This window comes from Lampetra fluviatilis, chromosome 35 (assembly GCF_964198595.1).
Source record: "Lampetra fluviatilis chromosome 35, kcLamFluv1.1, whole genome shotgun sequence".
Classification (NCBI taxonomy): Eukaryota; Metazoa; Chordata; class Hyperoartia; order Petromyzontiformes; family Petromyzontidae; genus Lampetra; species Lampetra fluviatilis.
The window spans coordinates 5,859,087-5,881,294 of NC_136309.1; the positions used below are offsets into that span (position 1 = coordinate 5,859,087).

General features: G+C 50.2%; 1 protein-coding gene across 1 annotated transcript in view; it reads right to left on the reverse strand.

Moving 5' to 3' along the window:
- Positions 1-22,208, reverse strand: part of SDK2 (sidekick cell adhesion molecule 2) — a 315,464-nt gene that overhangs the window by 291,003 nt on the left and 2,253 nt on the right. The gene's annotated exons all lie outside the window — the stretch shown is intronic.

The following is a 22,208-nucleotide window of genomic DNA, read 5'->3' on the forward strand; positions in this document are numbered from 1 at the left end:
AAATGTTTTAAAGTTAAATGTCGTGCTGAAAAGTGGCTGCATATGGACTGTAACGAGGCACCGTAAAGAACGGTTAAACTCCCGTTCAGCATGCACGTCCTGACTTCCACCCAAAAAACCTCACAACATTCTCCTTCCCGCACCTCCGATTAGAACGGTTGGCTACATACGGTGCAAAAGAAGTTCAACATGCATACGCACATTGATGCTGAAAAACACCCCTAAAAATTCACCCGTAAAAACAAAGTTTTTCACTATAAATCCTTTATATGCGTGGCGGCTAGAGTCCTCTCGTCCTCTGGCTTGAGATGGCTGCCACCTATGGGTCAGATGATTGCCTGCCACCATTAAGCAATTGGTAATTAAATATAAAAACATTTTTCCTAAAAAGTGTAAACTTATGGAAAAAACATTTTCACGAAAATAAATTGTCACGCACAACGAGTCTGTGTGCGAAATGTCAGCTCGATTGGATCACGGGAAGTGGGTTAAAAAACGACCGAAAGATTTGCACGGTCGTAAGCGCGCAAGCAAGCAAGCAAGTGAACTTAATATAAAGGATTTAAAAAGATGGAAGTGGCCAAAACATCCAATGGCAGGGCCCTCCTGAAAAAAAATCCCGAGGCTTCCCCGGATAAAATGACATCGTTATCATCAACAATTACATCTGGAGGTGGAGCAATGCATCTGTTCATTCATATCGAATCTCTCACTTCTCGCAAGGCATATTGGAGTCCCCCTCATCCAGCAGTTGATTGACTCAAATGGGCTGAGCATGCGCGTATGTCGTGAACAATGGGCTCGCGTCACCCCTGCAGCCACAAGAGGCGCTACCATTCAATGTAAAAATTAACAAGAATCAACTTTACCTTTAATTGCGACAATGTATCAAATTGCCAATTGCTAGGGTAAGGGGTGGGGGCTGAGGGATGGGAGTGAGAGGTGGGAGGTGGGAGGTGAGGGGTGGGGGTGGAGGGTGAGGGGTGGTGAACAGGGGAGCAGGGATTCTTGCAATACCTAATTAATATAATGAGGAGGTCCTGCGGTTTATTGCGGTTGTGCTGCTAAGAAATTCCTGAGGAAGCTCCCGGTTCACGTGCAGTGAAACGTCGGACATGATGCCGAATAGCACATAGTAACGACCCGAAAATCGACCAGGAAGCACAACAAGGAGCGTCCGTGTGCTTGCCAATGTCATCCCTGCCATTCGTCGGTGTTGCGTCAATGGCACGAAATAACGTCAACGTTGCCTCCGTTTTACTGCCAGGTGCTCACAACCAATTTGCGAGTCGAGTTTACGACGGGAGCGGGGGTCCTGAAGCAGCGTCGAGCTCGGCGCCCGCCGGACCGTACCCCTGCTAACGGGCGGTCGGCACGTGACAATCAATCAGCCGACTTGGGGCTGAAAGCTCATTCCTCCACTTCCACCACAGTGGCCGTCTCCGTCTCTGCCTCACCGCCACTGCCGCCGAGGCCCAATCCGTACTTCTGTCATGTCGAGGCTGGGTTTCTCCATTGTCCTCCTTGCTGACATTCATTGCCGCAAAACACGTCGAGCAAGCGCAGTTGCTTCCTTCCCGAAGCCAATCCCGCTCCCGGATCCTGACCTCACCTCACTGGCTTCCCGTCCGCGAGCACGAGGCCTACAAGGTTCTCGTCATCGCATTCAATTCCACGCACGGCACTGCCCCTCTACCTCCTCCCCATCTCTGCAAACTTCTTCACCTCCCCCCACGTCCCTGCCTCCGCTCCACAGACTCCGTCCTCCTACTTGCTCCCAGCATCTGCTGCTCTTCCATTAGTAGCCGCTCATTTAGTTATGCAAGTCTACGGGTCTGGATGTGAGTCGATGGGTCTCTATGTTGGTCGATGGGTCTCTAAGTTGGCATTATTGGTTGGAGGCCGCTTGTATAGATATGCTCACTGGCGGAGCCAGTGGGGGGGTGGAGTGACACGTGCCCCCCCCCCCCCATGATCCGATCGAAATCCCTAATTTCGATAGGATCATTAGGGTTTATTAGTAATAAATCGGCATTTTGCGACCCCCACTGCCACTGTGTAGCATATTATTATGTGCCAGGGACTCTATGAAATGATAGGACAATAGTCTGAGTCCATAATTGGCAATAAGTAACGGCAAAGCAGTTATAAGTGACACACATAATTGTGCGCAGTTGCGTACACAGTACACGACTTCCCTGAAGGCATTCATTCACCTTCAGCGAGCGCGATGCCGATCACACACGGTTCGAATTCGACACTCGATCGATGGCTGTGCCATCGCCACACACGCGTCGAATAAAAATCAAGGGACAAGTCCTTACTTACTAACAACTCCTATAATTTTTCATTGCTGGAGGGGTCGCCCCCCCTACCTGAAAATCCTGGCTCCGCCATTGGCTATGCTGCAACCACCATGGAACTCCATCCCCAGGAAATGCTGCCTGGGCCCCTTTCTCTCTGCTTTCAAGCCTCTCTTAAAAACCTCCCTTTTCAACTGGGTCTTCAGGCGCCCTTAATTGCTTTCTCTGCGAGAGAGTGGGTGTGTGAGCGAGTGGGTGGGTGGATGGGTCGGTGGGGGAGTTGCTGGCTGGGTGGGTGAATAGTTGAGTGAGTGAATGAGTATGAGAGTGAATAAGTGAGTGAAATGGTGAGTCGGTGAGTTCGTTTCTTCCTTACTCTCCTTTATTTTCCTGCTCTGTCCCGTCCCGTTATCCATGTGTAATGCTTGCGTTCTGAGACGTTCGTTGCGTAATGGCCACGTTACAAATGTAAGCTGCTGCTGTCACCGCCGCCGCTGCTACTGTCGATTTTTTATACGTATAAAAGCGAGAGCTGGGACTGGCCCCGGCTCCCACCATCACCGTAACTTTTCGACAATCGAGATAAAAATTGATGGAAAATTCCACAGCTCACGCTCCTCCCACCTCAGGCGCCACCGGGCCACAGCGGCGACCGAGACGGTTATGCTCTCCGACAGCAGCGAGCGCGGTTTGCGACGATACATTTGTAATGTTTGCCGACTGGGAGGCGTTACACACACGCTCGTGCCTGGGCCTCTAAGGGCTCGGCAAAGAATGGGAGGTGACTCTCAAAAAATCGCGCACCAAACCCTATCGATGCCCGGTCACTGCAATTCCTATCCGTTTACGACCTCTGTGAGGATGCTGCCACGGTGGTGTAACGGTCAGCACGCCAGACTTTGCATTCTAGAGGTCGCCGGCTCGATTTCGATCAAGCAGCGAGACAGGTGAAACAATGGTTCAAGTTTCTTAAATACCCCCTCCCGCCCCCCAGTCTCTCAGACCGCCTCAGTCCACCGATCGGTATCAATGGGTTCACCAGAGGTAGTCTATGATTGGCAGGTCCGCCTGTGGTAGGGTAGAGCGTGAGCTATTTCCACCTCTTTTGAAGACATCTGGCCAGTGTGGAAGGTTAGGCCAAATACCATCTCTCTCTCGTTTAGAGCTGCCATCTAGCGGAGGCCTTTCTGCCAGCAGTGGCATCAGCGAGCAATTCCAGGGCTTTACTCCCACTGTTTCGGGGCGAACGCAGAGGCTAGAGTCGGTCAATTCACAGGCAGGGCAATGTGCCCTTTTTTAGGTTTCTCACGTCGCCTTTATTGACCGAGCTTGGCGCAGGGAATGTTTAATAATTCTAGATTTGAAGCTTTCGTGACTACAAGGATTCATACTCTTAGTTTTTTCGGTAAAGTCACGTAGGTAAAAAAATGAAATTAAAATTAATAAAAATAAAATAATAAAAATCACGACGTTTCGGAGGCAACACAAGTCTCCGTCATCAGGTGGGACCGTCACAGCCAGATTTGCTGTATCAAGATTTGCTGTATCAAGATACAGCAAATCTGCTGTATCAAGATACAGCAAATCTGATAACGGAAACTTGTGTTGCCTCCGAAACGTCGGAGACTTGTGTTGCCTCCGAAACGTCGTGATTTTTATTATTTTATTTTTATTAATTTTAATTAAAAAATTTTGCCTACGTGACTTTACCGAAAAAACTAAGAGTATGAATGTTTAATAACGCACGGCCCCCTCCTCCTCGACCGCCGCTTCGTCGAAACAGAGGCCGGCGCCGGCTATGACGGCGGCACTGCGCCCACATTACCAGCACCGCAGCGCTCGCGCCTCTGCCGTTCTCCGTATGGCCACCAATCCCCTGCTCAAATCCTGCGCTCGTAAACACGAGCTCATTAATTTATTTTGTCATTTTTCCACTATTTAATCACAATTGTGCCGTCGCCGTCACTGTCTGTCGCTGCCCCTCGCGTTAGGCCCCCACAGCAGCCTATATAACGCCTGTCACGCACGATGGTCATCCATGCAAACAGCATCCAAGCTAAACCCGGAATTTTGTTTTTCCCCCTGGCAGTTTTGTGGCGATTGTGTCATCGGCGTCACGTCACGAGACAAAGCATCCGTCTGGAAATCTCGTGGCGGCAATGCAATCCTTCATGTTAGATGAGGGCCCACTGAGGTGGATATCACAGAGGTACCTCCGAGAGCTCTTCAAGTAACTTTTGGTCCACACATTAGAGTGAGGCACTTTACCACCCATTCTGCTTGTGAGTGTAATGTCCGTCGCATGACGCTCGAACCGATATTCCTTTCTCATAGCCGGACTTTAGCCAACTTAAGTGCAGAACTGAGCTTAAAGTGTTAATCTTCGTGCAGCCTTTGGTGACCGGGCTGAGACTCTCAACTCACTAGGCTTGAGAACCCGGTTTAATGACAGGCGGCTGCTACCTGGATTCAAACTCAGCATCTCAGCGGTGTCAGCTCAGTGTGGTCTGAGCTCTGAGCCACCGAGCCACTGAAACACCTTGCCGATTCTTTTTTGATCTATGGACAACGGAAAGAGATTAAGTGTTTCAGTTGACTCTCCATTATCTGGGTTTAACCACGTTTGTGAAAAAAAAATAGACATCTCTTTACGAGCGCTGACTTAATTTATCGTTGCATGTCACTCGTTGAGGGTCAGTGACTCAGCGCCCACGTGACAGCAAACATACCGGCAAGTAAACCGATTACTTTAAGAAGCAAACACAGACGGGCCCATTCTGGGCCTTCATGCCCATCCTACAAGGGTACACAAAAATTAGTTTTTACAACTTAATCTATATTTGGTTCGTACGATCTGTGTTCTTAATCCGGACTACTGCCAAATCCCCGCCCCCCCGCCTTCCCCGGCCCTTTTGCTTGCTAAAAGTGGAGGGTTGACTTTAATCGAAATTAGCACACAACCTCGCCAGCCACTGCCAGCCACTTTACACCACACGGCATGGACGACGAGCAATATCGCTACGCGGTTTGATTTTGCTCTGATTTCGATTTGATTTATCGCCGTGCCTTATTTCATGCTGTTGCTTTTGTCATTTTGGCGACCCAGGCCACTCTTGCAAATGAGCCTCGTTATCCCGCTCTCTTGAGTTCTCACCCCAGTTAAACGACGACGTCGCAGCGTTGACGACGAAGCACGCTCGATGTGCGATTGCGCAGACCCACCCGGCGGCGCCTACTACGACCGCCTCCTCAACTGCGGCGCGGTGTATCCGCTCACTCGGAATTGAGTGTGGGTCGCTAATACCGGATCAGGGGGTCAATTGACTATCGGCAGGTACATTGAGCAAAATGAAATTGAAGAGAAGGGCAGCGGCAAATAACAGGTATTGCAGGTTTCCGTGCGGGGAGCCTGGAAATCACGCTCTCCGTTTCGGTTTACGAGCCGCATTAAAAGGTCAGCGTGCAGGCTGCCAGGTGACAGCTGCGGAGCGAGCGGACGAAGCGATATTGCCGATACAGGACAAACACCGTGGTTTACGGTGGCGGCGGCACCGCGCACCGCCCCCTTCCTGATCTGATGTTAATAGCATGACCTCTGATCTCTCTCTCTCTATGTATTTGGAGATATAAAAAATATAGTTGGAGCAAACCATGCTCCGGGCTTCGAGGCGGCAATTAATCATCTTGAACGCGGGATTGTTTGCGTAGCTAATGTCGTTTAAAAAAAAAACGATGCACGCAATTTATTGCTAATTGTCAACACGCATAAAATTCGGCGAATATATTTATCACTTGTCACCGCGTGCGTGTGTGAGAGAGAAAGTGTTTCAGACCGGAGCGGTAGTGCAGTGGTTAGCACGCTGCGCTACAAACCCGGCCACCTCGGTTCGATTCCCGTTCACGGCCAACACCAGTGACAATTATCTGAACCGGTTCTGGGCCTCCCCTAGGTCGACTCAGCCTCAAGTGAGTACCTGGTGCGGTGTGTAAACATCACCACTGGGGAGACAAAGGCGGCCGGGCGTGGTGTTGGCAACCCACCCCCTCGTGTGCTGTGCCAACCTTGATAGGTGCTCGCTAACAGCACTTTCCCCAACAGTCTGTTCAGGCTATACGGGGGATCTTTGTCTTTGTGTTTCAGACCAAGCAAGCGATTATCTACCGACTGCTGCGGCTGCCAGGGAATGTAGCTACTGAGGAAAGAATGCTGAGTGCAGAGGATATAACATGTAGAAATAACATTCGCATTTATCCAAGCCAGTTGTTGTTGTTTAAAATAGATTAGCCCCCACCACACACACACACACCCAGCCACCCATTCACCCACCCACACACACAACCCCCTGCCCCCCACCCCACCAGCCCACCCCCCCCCTCCTCTCCCACACCCCACCCTCATCTCCTATGCTCTCCGGGGAGAGAGAGTCATTCACGAGTGCGATTCCAGGAAACCCTAGCCAGCATTATCACAATTTGTAAGATGCCCAACCACCAATGCCCCTGAGAGTGGAGCATAGGAGTTAACCGGACATATTGGACAACAGCACGCGAGGAGGAGATAGCACGCGAATTAACTAACGGCAGGTCACGTTACAATTTCATCCCCCCGGCGGTGGATATCACGGTGTTGCTGGCGGCCCCAACGAAAAAAATATATAGAATCCAAGACTCACCGCTCATAGCCGAGACCACACAGAGGAGGGTTCATTCCAGCCGTGACTCCCATAACCTTCACACCCAGGTGTGGCACATACTTCACCAACATCGAGCCGCTAATTTGCACGTGTCTTTCGAGCCTTCTGCGGCACTGCACTCATGCGACCTGCAATTAACGAGTGCTTGAAACCGTGTCTGGCAGAAGGCTGCTGAGTCTTAATGAAATATTGGAATTTATTTCACGGGGCATGTTCTTTTATAGAGGGTATTCAACATTTTTGGGGGGATTTGAGTGGTCAGTACGGTGGTTATTAGCAAGAGCAGCTATGAACCTGGCGACCTAGCTTCAATACCCGGCCACGGCTAACATCGCTGGTGACATCAAAAACGGTCCTGCCCTCCCCCCGCCCACCCCATCACCTACTCGCACTGACCAGCGTGGTAAAGTATGGCCAAAATCCCCACCATGACTGACATGGTATGTGGGAGACCGTTATCCTTTGGAGGATTGAGAATGGCTGGAATCGATTTTCACTTCACATTAAATTTTACGTAAATGTTAAACCCTATCGCGCTGTTGCTACGGTAGTGGTCAAATGATACGCGGCGACAATACGTTGACATATCAGAGCCCGAAGATTCAGAGGACGCGGAGCCCCGACAACAGAGGCCTTCCGCTTCAGTAATCATAAGGGTACAATGGAACTCATCCTGACACTATAAAAGTTTCTCATTAAGGATTTCACGCGATTAATGTCACGCGCGTACGCGTTAGGTGTTTAATCAGCTTCATGAAACCGCCATGCCCCTGATTGAAAGGGATAGAACACGTCATTTGGTCTGGCTCGGCGAGCCTTTGTTTGGTTCTCCGAGCTTCGTAAGCACCAGCGGTAATTTCAGCGAAAATCCAGATAAAATACTAATGTGGCGTCTTATCTCGAGTCTTACAAATGCCACCCAAGGCAATCCCAAGATCCCACGAAGCGCCGTGCGGCGTTGCACGCGGGGACCCCACGGCCCCAGTCGCACTTCATTGGCATGCGAGGGCGAGCTCGCGCGCACACAGCTGTTCCGGCGACAGGCAAGCCGCACACAATGAACTGGCTGTTCACCTTGATTACTTTGAGGCCCTCCCGAGGTCACCGCGTAGGAGAGTTATACTTTGTAAAATCGTATATCGCTAATTTAGTTTCATTAGTCTAATGTCATGGGTTTCGCAGAAAGCTAGGTTAATTGTAATTAATTTGCCATATATTCTTTTTATGCGCGTCATTAACGGTTAATAATGGCGTGTCCTCCCACAGTGTATGTCACCGCGCGTGTCGTTCCTTTCCTAATATCAGCCGAAGGCACAGAAGTTTCGCTGAAAAAGCGGGGTTGGGCGCCAGGTGCCCCTTCAGCAACCAGCACTGACCGGCGTGGTGAGATATGGTCAAATATCCGAATGGCCTGCACGGAATGAGGATGCCCTCATCCAGCAGTGGAGACCCTCATCCAGCAGTGGAGACCCTCATCCAGCAGTGGAGACCCTCATCCAGCAGTGGAGACCCTCATCCAGCAGTGGAGGCCCTCATCCAGCAGTGGAGGCCCTCATCCAGCAGTGGAGACCCTCATCCAGCAGTGGATTGACAAAAACAGTCTGTACACGTTCATTTTGTACATGTAGACGCCCCATGACCATGTCGATCATTGGGCTTGTTTGACCATACTTCACCACCCTGGTCAGTGCGGGTTGGTGACAGGTCCAGATATCAGTCGCCACTGATGTTAAAACTCAGATCGCTGGGTTCATAGCCAATTTATAAAGCACCCTTAAACATTCGTTCTCAGGGAGCAATGTACACTTTGGAGCCCAGTGTGAACGGTGCTAAAGATGGATAGGGCGGGTTCTGCTAGCGTGCTGTTTGTATTTTACCCTGTCACAAGGCGTGGGGGAAGGGCACACGCACTGGCATGCTGCCAGTCATGCATGGCCGCATTTATCTTTAGCCCCAACACTACCCGCGGTGCGAGTGACTCATTAAGGACTCGGCTGACCTCACAGGTGGCCCTCAACCAGCAAAAGCCAGGGCCGAGCTGAGACACAGGCCCAGGGGGCCACACAACGGAACCGGCCGCTATCTCAGACCTCTCCTCCTTGAAGGAAAACAGAATGCACAAGTAGTTATTTCGCGGAGAAATGAACCGAGACTGCTACGTGTACCAGGCTGCTGCTCGGTAAGAGTTTGAAGCTTTGGTAATGAGGAATAGAGTTTAACATCACGGGCACGCGCCCCATTATCGCACCCGCTGTAATGTCGCCGCATTGACGTCACATTGAAATGTGCAGGAGTGATGTCGCGGTAATGTCACCGGAGTGCTATAAAGTCTAACGTCTCATTAACAGAGCTTCACACTCACGCCGGACAGCCCAGAGCACACTGCCCTGGTGTCGTATCTGCAGGATAATAGCTGCCGAGCTCTGCAGTGAGCTTTACGGGTTGTAGCGCCGTCTTGTTCGGCACGACGTCCATCCCCAGCCGCACGTCGGAGACCCACGCACGCAGCACAGCCGTCAAAATCTACGCAGTTGTAACACATTATTTGGTGATGCTGCTGCTGCGATGGCAAGCGGTGCACAATCACAAAAATAGCACAAAACTCTCAACACGTTCGTCAATAAAGGGAAAAAAATAGATCCCATTGGAACATAAAGAGGTGAGACAGAGAGAGTTGTTGTAAGAGCCGCTTACTCTTTTGGGTCGCGTCATTCCTTTACATCCAGGGGGCAAATGAGTCAAGGTAATGGTGACAGCACCGGACCGCATAATGTCAACTCCCACCGCGCCACCTTCCCCCCACTAACCGTGCCACGGTGGGCACAAGGCGGTCGTACGGTGCTGCACGGGGGAGCCGTGAGTCCCCGTGTCCGCGTGTAAATCTGCGACGCTATCGACGCGCGTCTCCGCGCGCCGCCGCGTGCCCGGGCACCGGAGGCGTAATGGAAAGCGGCAGCTGAAATCACAGCAAATGATTTGCGTCGGTAAATAATGCAACCGCTTGCAATTTGTATTTTGCTGGGACGACGACGTGGGCATTCGAGCGGACGCGTGACGAGCCCGCGCACGAACCCCGGGCCCTCCTGCCTCTGTCACTCACGCGAAATCGCTTGACCCCTGTTGCGCCGCCCCCCCCCACTCCTTTGCTCGCCTGCGTGGCACCACCCTCCCCCAACATGCCACCACCACCCGTGTGTGTCCACCCCCACTGTACCGCTCTCTCCCTCTCTCTCTCTGCTCCCCGTCCACCACCGCTGCCCTCCCATCACCTCCACTTTCCGCCCGAGTGCCCAACATTGGCATTCGAGCAGAAAATGCCACACTTTGAAAAATACAATTCTAAAGGAGGGGGGCGGAAATGAAAATAAATAAACGGATCAAAATTCCATTTGAAAGGCAGCGCAGCTCTCACCGCGAGTGAGTGAATTACACCGGCGCCGTTCAATTAACGCGCAGCTGAATAATGAGACGGGGTTACGAAGTGCTAAATTTGGCAAAATCGCTGTAATGCGAGACCACGCTGGCTGTGCGTGCGCGGCTGCAAAGAGTTTTTCAAAGTTTGCATTTTCAAGGGCAGCGAGATGAAGATGGTGGAGGGGGTTATTCATTTATTATTTTCCGAACCACAAAAGCGTAAAATTTGAAGGGGGTGGGTAGGGGGAAGCATAGCTCATAGGACTTGCAAAACAGATAAGTGCACCTCTGAAGCACTCTTTATGTGTGCCCCGTCTCGGTGGGTAACTGCCGTACAAATGAAGCGAATGATGCCACTGTCGAGTCAGTTTGGGAGCAGTTGAAGTGGAGGGGGAGCAGCTGAAGGGGAGAGGCTGAAGAAGAGGGGAATGGCTGAACAAGAGGGTGCCGCCGTGAGGAAAGAGGGGGGTCATAAGCCGAGGGATAAGGGAGGGGAGGGCCAGGGGTGGGCGGGCGGGTGGGGGTAGCGGTGGAAGGCAGCCAAGCGTGGAAGAGAGGCAACAAGAGGCCGCGGTCCCCCGCAGCTCCCCGCTTCTAATCGCGGTTCTCAGAGCCATTTCAGATTGGAAACAATGCGCCCCCACCCATCCCAACCCAGCCCACTCCCCATCCCCCCAACAACTGCCGCCCCACTGCACACGCCCTCTGTCCACACCTCCCTCTACCACCCCCCCCCCTTTCTCCCCATAGCCATCCCAGAGCCCGCTCGTGCGCGCACACCGCCTTGTGTTCGTGGCCGATTGCGGAGGTCCCCAAATGACAGTTTGTGATTTAAGAGGGCCACACGCCCACAGAACACAAAGCAGTAACATGCTACGGAATGAATGGACTGTTCCTTCCGAAGGACTGCAAAAGGCCGCGCGGCTAGAGTCTCGCCGTAACGGGGAGTCGCACGGCGATTTGATTTGGAAGAGCTGGGTAATAAAACGGCGGGCTGCACATGTGCGTGAGGGGCGGTGGAGACTGCAGACATCTGCGGGAACGATTTGAAATAATGTCACACCGACCCAATTTTTAAGATTACCTTTCAGTCCCGCGTTCGGCGTTTTTATAGAGCGAGTCGTAAATGTGTGCGCTCGTAAAAGGGTGTCTGCATGTACTCACAAAAGTTTGGTGGTCGCTATTTCCACGAAATATCCCGTATACCGCAAATTGCTTTGTTGTGAGAGAGAGAAAAAAACCCACCCCTTTGCCGACATTTCTGTAAATGACGAGAAACTCATGATCCAGAAAAGTTCATAGTTTGGCGCAGTAGCCTACTCAACACGTTGGCTCTGCCAAGACATCCCGCGATTAACACCCAATCGCCCTGCTAACACTTAGTTGGCTAACACGCAAAATCCATCCACTGCTATAATTTCACTCCACTGCTCAGAAACCATCAACTCCGAATGTTCCATCCTTCCGCTGACACTCCACCTCATTGCTAACACTCCACTCAATGCGAACAGATACAAATTCACCCGCTACTGAAATTCCACACCACACAATCCACTGCGCCATCTATGTGAATACTCCATAGCTAACACTCCTAGCCACAACGAACACTCCACCACACTGCTAAGACTCTATACAGTTCTCATGCTCCACTCCTTTGTTTACAAGTCCACCGACTGCTAACATTCTAACCTTCATACAAACTATCCAACCAAAGCTAACACTCCACCCACAGCTAACACTCCACGAGTTGCTAACACTCCATTGTACTGCTGACACTCCACCCATTGCTAACACTCAAGGAGAATGTACTCACCAGACTCTGTTTGTTTATTGAGCCATAAAGACCATAAACGTCTCTCCTTTACCGTGGGTGTCAAAGGTCCTCGATCCGTAGTCAGAGAGAGCGGCAGCAACAACAGCAACAGCAGAGCAGCGTGGGGCACAATTTCTCAGATAATGAGATCACGCCGGTCGGCCTGCACGGACGTCGCCATCACTGGCCCCACAAGTGGCCCAACGTAGCAATTGTCAAGGGTCACTGGCTGACCCTGTACAATCTTGCTTGTGCCAAATGTCAGGTTTGACTCTGCTGGCCCCAAATTTAGGATGCGGCCCGGGCAGCTATCATCCGTGTAGGGATGGTTGTCTTGACAGCCAGTCGGAAAGGGGATCACAGGATTGAGGTTCAGTCGAGAAGCGGGTTAGAAATGGGGTCAGCCAAGGTGGCCGGATGGCTTCAGAGGTTAGAGTGCTGAGTTGGCACCGCTGAGAGCCAGTGTTCGAGTCCGGGTTTCAGCTGCTTGTGATCATTACAAGTATTATTATCGTCTTGCCAAGCCATGCGACAGTCGCTTCATCAGCAGCGTGGAGGGAGGGCCCTAAGTCCACCGTCGAGTCCGGTCAGGGGCCACTCAATGTGCGACACAGTATGTCACTGACCACATCCACAGAGTGGGTTGTGGTCACTTTGGCCCCAGGTGTGGAGGTTGGCTGCACACACAGACCATGGGTGGTACGGAACCTGCTTGAGATAAAAATGGGTTTCTCAAGCACCATGACGTGATGGTCTCAGCCCAGTCACCAGTAATGTACAGAGACTCATAGGCTTCCACAGAGACCTACATAGACCAAGAAGTGATTAAAACAGGTTTTCGCGTATATCGAATTTGACGGTCTTAGCCCGGTAACCAATGGCTGGGCAAAAATTAACCCCGTAAAATGTTATTATGCACTTAATTTGGCTACAGTTTCAGCACTCAGAATGAAATAATTGGTTTTACTGTCGCGCAATGAACAAGACATTTATTTTTTCGGGCACGTGGAAAAGTGCCGCCGTCTTCTATGGTGTGTGGACCAAAGGTCACTTGAAGGGATCCACCCTCCACGGGTCATTCTCTCGCACAAAGGGTGGCCACTGCACTGCGAGAGATCGGAATGGATTCTCCGTCCCTTGCCACGACGCTGATCGCACAATCGGGATGAAATTGGGGCAAAATGACAACAACAATAGAAGAAATGGGGGTCAGGCACCTTCCTGCATCGCGTCCCCTCTCCGTCATCCACAAAACCCCAGCGGGAACGAATTTTACATCAACAGCTCAAGCAGCCTCCACTTGTTCCGACCCCCTGTGGCACAGATACCTCGTTAATTGTAATTAATTATTGCCACGAAATAATAAATAGTGGCGACCTCCTGCTGTTCCCGTAGCGTTTTAATAAGGCGCTGTGAACACCACAAACGAAATCTTACCGAAATCCTGCAAAGGCCACATGCATTGCTACGGGCAGGAGGGACCACCCGTTTGGGGGTGGAGCACGCGAGGCTAACCAACTCACCAAGCAGCCACGAGTGGTCCTATCCCTAACCAATTCACCAACCAGCCACTAGTGTTCCTTTCTCTAATTTAACACGTATGCTTTCGCGACCAGTATTATTCATAATAAAAGGTTGGTGGGTTCCTTTCTCTAACCAACTAGCCAACCTTCCGAGTTTTCTATCCATAACACTAACCAACCAGTCACTAGTACGAGCCCTCTCACTGATCCCAATCCTACCCAACCAGCCAGGAGTACTCATCCTCCCACTGGCCCTAATCAACTTGCCAACCATCACCAATCTTTCCCACTAACCCCTCCCACCCCCTAAACCCACCCTCCGGGCGCTTTGACAAATCCACTCTTTTCACTTTTTGTTCACTTTTCAGTTGTGACGGTCACTGCCCTCCCCCACCACCCCCCACCCTGCTCTTCAAAGCGAGCCGGTGACCATCGGCTGATCACAGGGAAATGAAACTCGAGAGGCGCTCGTCAAAGCTTCGCTCCGTGGACAGGACCCGCGCCAGGAACGTCAGATTATTAAACAAACATTTGGGTTGTTACCGAATAAGCCGCGTTATTAGTGGATGGGTTATAAAAGCACACATCACGCATTTGCTTCTAATGCATCATCCATCATCCTCTTATGGGTTTAAAAACCATGACGAACAATTGAAATGCTGGCCATGTGGATCGGATTTTAAACCAGGGACACGAAACCAGAGCTCCTCCCCCGTGGAGCCCACACTGACTGCTGTGTTCACGAGCGCATATGAAGGCGACTGGCATACCGTACGAGAGGGTGATATGGGCCAGAACCACGTTCGTCTCCCAAGTTTTTGACGTTTTAAACACCGCACCAGATACTGCGTCGCTCTCAGGGAGGCTCAGAATCGGTTCAGATAATAATAATAATAAACCACTCATGTAGGCGATGGCTGGGAATCTAACCTGGGTCAGTTGCGTTATTAGTGCAGTGAGCATGCCACAAACACTGCCGCTCCACCCTAACCTAAGGAAACAAATACAGAGATTCCGTATAGCCTGTAACAGACTGTTTGGACAAGTGCTGTTAGCGAGCATGTATGATGGCCGGCACGGCACACAAGGGGGTGGGTGGCCAACACCACATCCGGCCGCCTTTGTCTCCCCAGTGGTGATGCTTACATACCACACCAGGTACTCATTTGAGACTGAGTCGACCTAGGGGAGGCCCAAGACCGGTTCAGTGCAATCGTCACCGATGTTGGTGGCCGTGAGCAGGAATCAAACCCGGGCCGCCAGGTTTATAGCACAGCGCGCTAACCGCTACGCCACCGCTCCCGCCCAAACACGCACACTCACACGCAACAATGGCAGCTATTGTTGGTCAGGCTAGAGATGAGACATAAAACACACGCACACACATTGCCTTGGCCCATAATTACGACAGGTTTTGAATGAGACATTTAGTAGCACAATGCACGTGCCCGTCCCATGACAGGAATGCAGGATTGCTGTCTGTGTGTGTGTGTACGTATGTACACGTACAGTCGCTTTGTCAATCCACTGCTGGATGAAGGCCGCCTCGGCCACACCGTTGCGGGTCGTTAGGGGTTTATTTGAGCAAGCTTCACCATGCTGGTCATTGCGGGTTGTTGAAGTCGGGGGAGCATAGATGTGGGAGCATAAAAAGTAGACTACAATAACTGACACTCTTGAGTTTTTTCGGTAAAGTCACGTAGGTTAAAAATGAAATTAAAATTAATGAAAATAAAATAAGAAAATATCACGACGTTCCGGAGGCAACACAAGTCTCCGTCATCAGGTGGGACCATCACAGACAGATTTGCTGTATCAAGATACAGCAAATCATCATGATACAATATCAAGATACAGCACATCTGGCTGTGACGGTCGTAATATTTTATTATTTTATTTTTATTAATTTTAATTCCATTTTTTACCTACGTGACTTTACCGAAAAAACTAAGAGTATGAATCCTTGCAGTCACGAAAGATTCAAATCTAGAATACAATAACTGATTTGGCTCCACTGCACCTCCGGTGCCAACCACGTAGCCCCACCGCCTATAACACATGTCACGCATGTTGGTTGCCTATGGAAGCACAATCTAGGCTCAAAGCCTGCTTAGCTTCTGGGATCTGACGAGACCGGGCATATTCTGGGCGATTTGGTCAGCGTGTTGTGTGGGGAGCGGTGGCGCAGCAGTTAGCGTGCTACGCTACAAACCCAGCAACCCGAGTTCGATTCCCGCTCATGGCCCATCAACACCAGTGACAAATATCTGAACCAGTCCTGGGCCTCACCTAGGTCGACTTAGCCTTAAATAAGTACCTGATGTGGTGTATAAACATTTCCATTCGGGAGAAAGAACTGCTTTTTGCGTTACGTTTGTTGTCCTTCCCCCGCACCTCCTAGTAGTAAGGTTGGCTACATATGGTGCGAAATAAGTTCAGCATACAATACATACAAACATAAAGGCAGCCAGGCATAGTGCTGGCCACCCATCCCCCGTAGTGCCGTGTCGACCTTTATAGATGCTCGCAAACAAAAGCACTTGTCCTTTGAATCTGGTAAGGCAACACGGTGAATCTTTAGCTTTGTTGTAGGTATATCCACGTTGTGTACACTTACAGGATATTAATAGCAAAAAGAATTGCTATTCACTTGCATGGAAAGAAATAGGTACTGGGGCACACACAGTCACGTGCACTGTTCGCAATTAAGGGTGTCACATTGCAAAGGCTCATTAGGCAGGAAGGGAAAGGAGCGAAAAAATATTATTATACACACACTAAATCATACACATATGTACAGGGCACATTGACATATATATACAAAGATAAATATCCCCCGTATAGCCTTAACAGACTGTAGGGGCAAGTGCTGTTAGCGAGCACTTATGAAGGCCGGAACGGTACACGAACGAGGGGGTGGGTGGCCAGCACCACGCCCGACCGCCTTTGTCTCCCCAGTGGCGATGTTTACACACCGCACCAGGTACTCATTTAAGGCTGAGTCGACCTAGGTGAGGCCCAGGACCGGTTCAGATAATCGTCACTGGTGTTAGCCGTGAGCGGGAATCGAACCTGGGTCGCCAGGTTCATAGCGCAGCGCGCTAACCGCTACATGTGTATATACATGCACACACACACACTATGTCTGATAGAATGTAGTGGAGGACAAGTGCTGTTAGTGAGCACACATGAAGGCCACTCACATGCACACGCATCAATACACACAACCATGAACACTCATGTATTCATGCACACACACTCACACAGTTAAATATACATTCCAAAAACGGGTTTATTTTCAGCCGAGTCTGTCTGGGTTGACGACCCCATAATATTTCTGCACTCGGCACACCACATCCAGTATACCTATCACGATGGCTGTGGCTGTATTACCTCCATGGCTGTGGATGTGCGTACCACTGCATCCACCGATCAGAGATACATATATAAGTTCGGATAGCAATCACCATTGATGTTAGCCGTGGCCCGGAATCGAACTCGGAATGCCGGGTTCATGACAAAGCTGCGCTAACCAATGCACCACCGCTCACATATGCATATCATACACACACAAAACACAGATACAGACACAAACACACGCAGACACAAACACACGTGAGCACGTGTGAAAGGTCAGTCGAGCGCCGAAAGGTCGCGCCGACGTCCGATTGCATTTGAGTAATAACCGCGGCAGCGTTGGCTGCAGCACCGCCACAGACGCTCGAGTAGCTCTGGATGCTGCAGCGGAGGAGCGGCACATTCAGCAAATGGGTCCAAGGGTCGCCAAGTATCCGGGCTAAATTCAAAACTATTTACTGCTTATCCTAATCCGGCCGCACCTGCTGTATTACAGCCTTTTAGTTAACAATCCGTAACTATGTCCAGGATTGGGCCATTCAACCCACGAACCCTCCACCCCCCTCCGCTCTTCTCTCCGCCATGCCACGCGTGTGATGGTGGAGCGAGCCCTGTGGTGGGAGGCAAGGGTTGGTGGATCACGTAGAGATTTACAAAACTCACAAACTCGCTGGGCTGTGCGTTGGCCAGGGAGATGGCAGCAGCACAGCAAGTGGGTTTGTGAAACTGTCCGTGCGGATGTTTTAGTTGTACCCCTTCATATGTGTGGTGGGTTTTCTCCAGCTACTTCGGCTTCCTTGCACAATAAATAGAAGGAATAATAATGGCACTTAATTATCCAGCCTCACTGAATTAAAAAAAAACTGTTGTCAGGAGGATCATGTTACATTTGGATGTTGGGCCAATTTGAGTGGCGACGTTTGGTTGGCATGGATCCCTGTACTATTAATGGAATGGGCCCCTGTGTAATTTACCACTCACATTCGGTGCCTGGCGCCCAGGCCCCATCCGACCCCGCGAGCCTTGCTGCACATGAGCTACCTGGTCACCCATACCTGCACCACTGTGCAGGACTCTCTTCAAAGAGAGTCTTGAGACTCAGCGAGGCCGTCAATGCTGGTGGAAGGGCCTCCGCTGGACAGAGCTCTCGAGATTCCCTCTGGAGGGTATTTGACCAACTATTCCACGCTGACCAGACGTGTTTGAAGAGGTGGGTGGGAATACCCACACATTGACTTACTGTGGCGCACGCATTTTTTTCTCTACCAGGTAAGGCCCACTGAGCCATACGGCTCTTTTTCAGAAGTGACCTCGCCACAAATTATAGCTCAACGAAGTGGCGTATCACGTGGAAATTTATAACAACCAAATACTCTAAACGCACGTCGATTCTAAACGTGGAGTGAAAAACCAGAAGACCCGGAGAAAAAAGCACGCGGCCACAGGGAGAACATGCAAACTCAAAATATACAGCAGGCATCAGGGTCGGAATCGGAATCGAACCCACGTCCTCCTGTATACCAGGCAAGGTAGTTAACATCTCGCCACGGTGGCGAGGTGCTGGGTGAACAGAGGAGATTTAAGAAACTTGCACCATTGTTTCGAGTGTCGCGCTGCGAGGTGGAATCGAACCGGCGACCTCTAGAATTGCAAGCCCGATGCGCCGCTAACCATTACAACCACGGCAGCAGCGTCCCGTCCTCGATAAATAAATTGCATTATTATTATTATTTCACAAGAGCGCTACAGCTTCGAAGGCTCCCCGGGTAAATAAGTGAATATATTAAGCGAATGCAAAAGGCCACAGTTTTCACTGAGCTGTCAATGCAATTAGGCGGCCTCAAAAGGGGGGGGTCTTTTTTAAGGATTATTATAATACACATGCTGTGCATACACTCTCTCGCTCTCTCTCTCTCTCACACACACACACACACGCGGGTCGCCGTGTGTACACACACATCGCACGTGTGTTTGCGTTACCCTTACCCTCATTATAGAATAAAGCTACGACCCCGTCGCGCACAGCATCTGGAGAGCACCGCTGAATGCAGCCGACTTATCTTCCACGATCAATTAGAGGCGGCTAAACTAACCGGACGACGTACTAGGCCGGTGTGCCAAGGGGGTTAGCTGGTACCATCTGGGGGTGTCCACCATGGGCAGTGTTCACCATTAACAGAAAGCTTTGTGTATATTGCATCTGTTTTAACACACACTTTAGATATATTGTTATATTCTGCATATCATAGTCTTATTTTATTCCAATACGATATACTCTATGAAGCATACAATGATACCTTTATTATACTTAAATTTTCTGATTAAACACTATCACTCGAGACTTGCTAATCTAGAGATACAAACCTTCAATAAAATTGCTATCAGAATTTGCCAACCAGGGTGGTACCGAAAAGCCACTTTGGGACAATGGCACAAAGGGCCACACAAATTCCTACATCGAGCGGACTGGCTTTGACCAATGATGGGTCCTTGTTTATGGCGATCCATTTATAGATACTCCACCGATTTCTCACGACTTTCTCAAATTGCAGGTTGTCAGAAAATCGCACAAGCTATGTTGGAATGCAAAGTGTATCAGGAAAGTGTGAAACAATTTAACAACAGAAGTGTAGAGGTTTCAAATGAAAATGTAGTTGTGTTATTCCTATCAATTCTCTGCTCAGAAGCGTGGAGAGAGAGATGGCATGCTTACAATTACACTTACAGAGAGAACATGGATTATACCGAACACAATGCGGGTTAATGGAATCATCCACACGATTCATAAAATTAAATGAGCTCGGGCAAAACACGTGTCACGGCTAGAAGGGATTATACACTGGTCAACACACTTTTTCTGGCATAAGATATTCCAACGGTTTTAAGGTAATTTAGGGGTGATGATTCCAAATCTGGCATCAGTTTTTGTCTATCACATCAGGTTTTTGAGATATCCAATATTGCATTTTCAATAAAAACTGCAGAATAAAAATATGAAATAAATGTGGATATCTACATAAAATGATATTATAAACATACTATCCTAAAAATACAGCACCATATTTTAACACTAAAGCAGTCACTGACTCGCAACAACGTGCAATCATAAGTGACAGAGTTAATTTCGAGTAAAATCAATGAAAATGGGGTATGCCGATAGCATAAAGATGAGATGTGATAGAGCAAATCTGAGATCAGATTTGGAATCAGCACCCTGAAATTAGTCTAAAACAGCTGCAAAAGTCCAGGCCAGAAAAAAATGTTTTTTTTGTTGACCAGTGTTATTATGAACCATGGAGAAGAAGAGGAAGAATGACGGAGTGGCAGCCAAGGAATAGAAAGCATTGAGACCAAGGATATGGAGCGATGAAATCAACTCGCGTGCAGGTTTGCTGGATGGATCGTTGCCTCGCAGTACCGAAAGAGGTGGCGGCTTGGGGGGGAAGCGGGAGGGGGGCATTCCTTCATCCAGCAGTGGATTGACCATGAACTGATGATTGTGATCTATAAATGGATCGCACTATATTGTTAAGTCCAAGCCCCCTAACCGGGCGCAACGCGGTCGAGTTGGATCCGCGCTCGTAGAGAAGCGGAGACGAGACCAATTAAAACCCACCCTCAGTGATGTGTCGAGAGATATTCTTCCCACCTCGAGACGCATTACGTTGCTGTGCAAGTCTAAATAAAGCTAAGCAGTGCACGGGTCATTGCACGGGAACTGCTGCACTGTACGGTAGTAGGAGCTGTGGCGCAGTGATTAGCGGCGCTGCGCTACGAACCCGGCGGCCCGAGTTCGATTCCTGTTCACGGCTCACATGTGTGACGAATATATGAACCAGTCCTGCGCCTCCCCCATAGGTCGACTTAGCCTTAAATGAGTACCCGGTGCACTTGGGAGACAAAGGCAGCCAGCTGGATGTGCCTTACCGGCCTTAATAGGTGCTCGCTAACCGCACTTGCGCCAATAGGCTGTGATTAAGGCTATACGGGGGATCTTTTTTTTGCCTGCCAGGGAGTGGCAATGTGTACGGAATTTACCATGCCATGCAACTACAACAACAGCCACCTTGTATGACACTGGTTGTCCATCTGGCGCGATATATGTATTTGCCTTTAGCAGAATCAACTCGGAATGCGTCCGATCTCGGAAGACAAGCGGTGTTAAACCAGTGTAGCCGAAGGATGGGTGACCACCGTGCGTTTGCGGGTGGTTATAGGCTGCTGACGGACCTCCGAGTGGTCGGGCAGCGGATGAGGCGCAGCGCAGCAAAACCATTCGTTGTCCTGTACTCTTATGCGCGCGGCATATCTACGCTCCCACAACTTCACATACACCGCAATGACCAGCGTGGTGAAAGCATGCTCAGGAAACTCCGCATTGCGTGGGGGAGGATCTCATCCAGCAGTGGGTAGGTTGTGCATGTATTGGTACGTGCATGTATCCGACAGTACCTCCCCAGACTTGTATTCCTAATGATGACACGTGGATAGTACACGTCCATATATGCACCTTTACTATGTGGGGGGCGGTAGTGTCGCGGTTAGCGCTACGCTGCGCTACGAACCCGGCGACCCCCCCCCCCCCCCCCGAGTTCGATTCCCGCACACGGCCACCACCAGTGACGATTATCTGAACCAGTCCGGGATATAAAGGCGGTCGGACGTGGTGCTGGCCACCCCCTCGTGTGCCGTGCCGGCCTTCATAGGTGCTACTCGCTAAAAGCGCGTGCCCCAACAGCATGCCAAGGCTATAAGGGGTATCTCTGTCTGATACGCTATGTATTTCACGCGTGCGCGCAGCTTGTACGATGTATTTTATCTTGCATACTTGCACGTGAATTGTCCACTCATATAATAATACACTCAAGCATTGTACGGCATCTACTTCCACATACCACGGGAATATTCGCCTGCACCCATGCCTCCTGTACTTGCGCGAGAATCTTCTATTCGCCAGCGTCACACTCTGCAGGAGGTGAATTACTCGGTTGACTGACAATGATGGGGGGTACATTTGTAAGCGTGTATTCGCACCAGAACTGGGAGCAGCGATGTGGAACTTTTCGGTGAAACCAATCAACCATTCACGTCCTCAATTGCGGAA